The following is a 6,052-nucleotide window of genomic DNA, read 5'->3' as shown; positions in this document are numbered from 1 at the left end:
TTTGTTGCCCGCAGCTCTGTCTCAGAGTCTTGTTGTTTCAGGCATCTGCGTGCTGGGATGGGAAAGATGGGCTGGCCACATTCCCAGGCTCTGGGAAATGCTCTATTCTCCCACTAACTGACTAGGTCGTCAATTTCCTATTGTACTCCAAATTCGCATCGAGACTCTTGCTTACCCCTCAGTTACCTCTACCTTCCTCAACTGCTGGTAGTGGTGTCAACCAACAGACGGCCGGATGGCTGCACAGATTGTTGTGTATGTCTGTTTGTTGCCAGTCCTGGATATTGAACTCAGGATTGAAGCATAGTCGATGAGCTGGTTTTGATCAAATCTACCCCTCTACCACTGGAGCCACATGGCACTACTTCTGGCATTGTTGACACTGAAATTGGACAGGGGTCTCAAGTACTTTCCAGCCTAGGGTGATTTTGACCATGAATCTCCTTTCACAGCCTTGTAAATATCATGGAGGACTGCTGAGAGCCACTGGTGCCTGCTTAATCATTGATCTTGCTGATGATGTTGGACAGACCGGTGAGTTCCCTATCTTCAGGTTTAAGTGGTGGGAGCTGGAGCCCACAATTTGAATCCTGGTCCTGCCACCTCCAAATGGCAGGAGATCCTAGAAACTCATTTTTATCCATATGAATACCAATGGAATGTGATGTATGTCATGATTGAATGGGCAGTTCTTGAATGATTCTAGGATAAAATTATATACAATTATATTCTAGGATACTGATTGATTTTAATCAATACTTTATGAAGCATTTAAAAAATTATATTCATTAAAAGGAGAAATAATGAAATACCTAAGAATTGGTTGTCACATAGCATAGAGATGCCATTTTTTTCTGCCAGGAGTGGGATAGCAACTCACGGTCTGGGTAACTGTGTTGCACTGTGTAGGAAGGGGAAGCTTGCTTTCTTGAAGTCAAGAAATTCAAGTCTGTTCCTTAGGCCTGAAATCGATCCCCACCACTAGAAAACATCCTATTTGTGTACACTTTAAATATATGGTTTATATTTACATACATATATTTACTCCATATTTCATTCAGTGTATTTATTCATTTTACCTTTTGTTTTGTTCATGTAGTAACCATTTATTTTATTGACTATTATGGCACAGAGAATATTGATTACATTGATTACAGAGGATATAGGTCTGCATATGTATTCCACTTCATACCTGACACGCAGGACTTTCACAGGAAAGGAAACATGTGTCACCATCTGCTTCTTACTCCACAATTCATTGTTTGGGAGTGCTGGCATGTGAACTCATGGCCTACAGGGCCAAATTCATGAATGATTGAGTGTCAACATGCCATCCTGGGACAAATTGAGCTGACAGGCATTTCCCAGGACCTGAGATTGAGCCCCTGGGGTTGACAAAATAAGAATAGATTGGCATGCACATGGTAGTATGCTAATATATATATATATATATATATATATATATATATATATATATATATATATATATATATATATATGTATATATAGTGTTCCAGAGATGTCTATCCATTATTCAGTTATATATACTACATTCCTAACAGTTCTTGGGTATTTATTATGCCTCCATATAATTAATATTTTTTTCATCCTTAATAAACTATTAAGTAAATCAGTGTCCTGAAATTATTGTGTCTCTGTAACAAAAAGTTGTCTTTTATTGATTCATATTAAATAAAATCAATCAGCCTACTGAAATCATGATGTCTAAATTTATATGAGTACCATTCATGAGTAACTCATTCAACCGTGACACTTACAACATTCAATCATTATTCCTATATATGGGAACAAGTCTCTTAGATTCTCTGGGATTCGACTCTAGGCTTATATTACCCTGCAGGACTATGTCTTCCCCAGTACCCTGCCAGCCTTCAGCAATACAAGGTGAAGTACACTTTAGAGCTGTGTCATTCAGACCCAAATGATCATGGTGCAAAATGTTAAAAAGCCATCCCACCACTTCTTCTCTGTATGTTCCCCCCACCCCCACCACAAGGCCTGGAGGTCTAGGATCCCAGGATCGCCTGTGGTTCCAGTGGCTGCCCCCCAGACTAGGGTGATGGAAGCTTAGTTAGAGTTGCCGTACCTGAGTTCACGACCTTGTTTCGCAAACAAACAAACAAACAAACAAACAAAAATGATCTGCCTGGCTTGCAATTGGTGCCGTTTTTTTCTGCCAGGGTTTGGATTTGAACTCAGGGTCTGGGTAACTTTGCCGCACTGTGGACAAAGGGTACACTCACCGTGCTTGAAGACAAGAAAGTCAGGCCTAGTCCCTAGGCTTGAATTCAAGCCCCAGCCCTGGGAAACATACTATTTATATACATTGTAATGATAGGATTTGTACTTACTTATAGATGTTCAGTACATATCCTGTTTGTTGTGATTATTTATTGTATTTCTGTTTATTCATTTATTTACCATTTATTTTATTGACTGTGGTAACACATTCCATTTATTATTTTGATGACATCCTATCACATAGTATCTAGATTTGTAGATGTGTTCTCCATCATGTCTGACACCCAGAATGCTCAGATCAAAGGAAAACCGGTGTCACACTCGGCTTCTTACTCCACGATCCAATTGTGGGCAGTGCTGAGATCTGAACTCAGGGGCTAGCAGAACCAATTCATGAATGGGTGTGTCAAAACAGCAACCTCAATCCCAGGAAACTGAATTCCCAGACCCTGACATCGAGCCACAGGGGTGGACAAAATAGCCATACATGGATAGGCAGGTGTTAGTATACCAATAAATATATATTTGTATAGAGTGCCAGAGACATCTACCTAGGATTCAATGACATCAACTACGTTCCTACCAACTCTTAGGTAGTTATTATGCCACCATTGAAAGAATAGGATTCTTTTCATGCTTAATAAACTATTCAATAAGATCAGTCAGCATCCTAGGATCATTGTGTCTAATTTTAGACTAGACTGATCCATGGAGAAACTTCTCAATCATGAGGTTGCTCACATTCCATCGGTGTTCCTATGCATAGTAATGAGTCTCTGGGAAATCCCCTGATTGGTAGGTGTCAGGACAAGCACTTGAACTCAGGGTCAACATTGTTACATGGGTCTATGGCTTCCCTGATAGCCCACTAGCCTTCGCCAATGCAAGGTGAAGTACCCTTTGTAGGCGTGTCATTCAGACCCAGGATAATCACCGTGGAAAGGAAACATTGTTAAAAATCCATCCCGTAGCTTTTTTTTTTCCTGTGTGTGTATGTGTGTTTTCCTGCAAGACATCAGGGCCTAGGATCCCAGGATTGACTATGGGCCCATGGCAGCCCGCCACCCTAAGGTGATTGAAGCTGAGGCCAGGATAGTCCTAAATTCATAATTTAAACATAGCATCTATATTGACATACATGTGCAGACAGCATCTTGAATTTGGTGCACTTCTCCTTAATTTGTGTCTAATTCATGGAGGTATTGTGTATTTTACTGAGTATGGTGACAGTTATAACTGTGCTCACATGGATGACAACCTGTTCCCATTGTTATAGCGTTGCCTATGCATTCATTCTCCTTCCTAGCTGAGGCCCAGAACTTTCACAGGAGTGGAAAACAGGTGCCATGACTGGCTTCTGACATCAGGATGAATCTTTTGTCAGTGCTGGGATTTGAACTCAGGTCTGGTAACTCTGTTGCACTGTGGGGGAAGGGGAGGCTCACCATCCTTGAAGACTAGAATGTCAGGCCTGGTGCAGGGCCTGATTTGTAGCCCAAGCACTGGACAAAATAAGAAGCCCAGCTCTTTTAAACATAGGATCTCTATTTACATACAGGTATGGTATGCATCTTGCATTCAGTGTATTTATTCTTTTTATGTTGTGTCTTTTTCAGGGATGTATTGTGTATTTTATTGAGCATAGGATGACATATAAAACTGTGCTGACATGGATGACAACCTATTCCCACAGATCTAGGGTTGCATATGCTTTTTTGACTCTTGCTGAGACCCAGCACTTGCACAGTACAGGGAAACAGGTGCAAGGATTGGCTTCTCACATCAGAATAAAACTTTTGGTAGTGCTGGGATTTGAACTTGGGGTCTAGGCAGCCCAACAGCCAAATAGGTCCACATGAGCCCATCAGCTTGTGAGCCACTAAGGAGTTAGGCCATACCCAGGACCTGAGATTGAGCCACAGGGTGGGGATGAGGCACAATATTCATCCATTCATACACTGAAGCTAGTATGCTAATTACCTATTTGGATAGAGTAGGAGATGTAGTGAGCTGTGTTCGAATCCTATCTACCATTTGAGTACCGATTCTTGGATCTTTCCCAATGCCTGCAATTCCTGAATATGATTCTTATTGTCACACTTAATGAACTATTATTTAAAACTAATTGTTGTGCCATACATCTTGCCTATCATTTCCTATGAATTCAAGCACCTCATAACATTTATAGACATGTTAAATTTATGATTTATACTTACATCAATATATTCAGTCTATATCATGTTTTTTGGAGTGATACATTGTGTTTTACCATTTATTTATTTACTTAGCATTTATTTTATGGACCGTTAGTGCACCTATAACATTTATTACATTTATTCCCATCTATTCCATAGCATGTAACTTTGCAGACAAATTATGAACTTGTACAGAAAAGGAAAACAGGTGTCACCCTTGAAATCTTACACTAGGAAGAAATTTTTGGTAATGATGGGACCTGATGTGAAGGCCTGACAGGCCCAATTCATGAATGGGTGAGTGTCAGCACCGCTCTAGCCCATTCAGCTGCCAAGTGGATCTCAGGACCTGGGAGCAAGCCCCAGGTTTGGCCAAAATAGCAGTAACTTTCTATGACGATGGTGGTAAATAAATTAATATAAATTTATTTATTTATTTATTTATTTATTTATTTATTTATTTTGGGGTTCCATCGTAGGGCCTGAACTCTGGGCCTGGCGCTGTCTCTCAGCTCTTCAGCTCAAGGCTAGCACTCTACCACTTGAGCCACAGTGCCACTTCCGGCTTTTTTCTTTTTGCTTATGTGGTACTGAAGAATCAAACCCAGGGCCTCAGTCATGCAAGGCAAGAGCTCTACCATTGAGCCACTTTCCCAACCCAAATATAAATTTAGATATTTAGGTACTGCCAGAGGTGTCTATCTAGTATTCAATGACATATATTACCTTCCTACCGATTCTCATGTATTTAGTGAGGACTCCATTTAATCAATAGAATTCATTTAATGCATAATAAACTATGAATTAAAATCAATCCTGCCCAGTGATTATTGGGTCTAATTTTATGCAAGACTGATTGAGGGACTACTCATCCAACCATGACATTAATCACATTCCCCTGGTGTTCCTATGGACAAGCAATAGTTTCTTAGGCTCTTCAGCCCCTTGTAAGTGGCATGACCAGGATTTGAACTCAGGGCCTAGTGTCCATGTTGGCCTATGGCTTCACTGACAGCGCCAACCTTCAGAACTGCCAGGTGACCTACAGGTTGCAGCCATGTCTTTCACACCCAGGATGGTCAACGTGCAAGGAAGGAAAACAGAAACTGCTGACCATCCGTGGTTTGTGTCTTTTTTTCGATGCTGCTTTCATTTTGTTTTCCTTTGAGCCAAAATAGCAATACATTTCTATGCAGACAGTGGTATACAAATAAATATATATTTAGATATTTAGATATTGCCAGTGATGTCTATCTAGTATTCAATGACATATAGTACCTTCATAGTGATTCTCAGGTATTTAGTGAGGACTCCATTTAATCAATAGTATACTTTTAGAGGCTGGGAATGTGGCTCATTGGGAAAGTGCTTGTTTTGCATGCATGAGTCCCGGGTTCGATTCCTCAGCAACACATGATCAGAAAAAGCCAGGAATGGCGCTGTGTCTCACATCGTACCACACTAAACCAGAGCTGAAAAGCTGAGGGACAACACCCAGGCCCAGAGTTCAGGACCCACTACAGACAAAACACACACACACACACACACACACACACACAGTATTATTTTAATGCATAATAAACTATAAATTAAAA

This window comes from Dipodomys spectabilis, unplaced genomic scaffold (genome assembly GCF_019054845.1).
Source record: "Dipodomys spectabilis isolate Male_0828 unplaced genomic scaffold, ASM1905484v1 ptg000008l, whole genome shotgun sequence".
NCBI lineage: Eukaryota > Metazoa > Chordata > Mammalia > Rodentia > Heteromyidae > Dipodomys > Dipodomys spectabilis.
Note: the sequence above shows the minus strand (reverse complement) of the source record.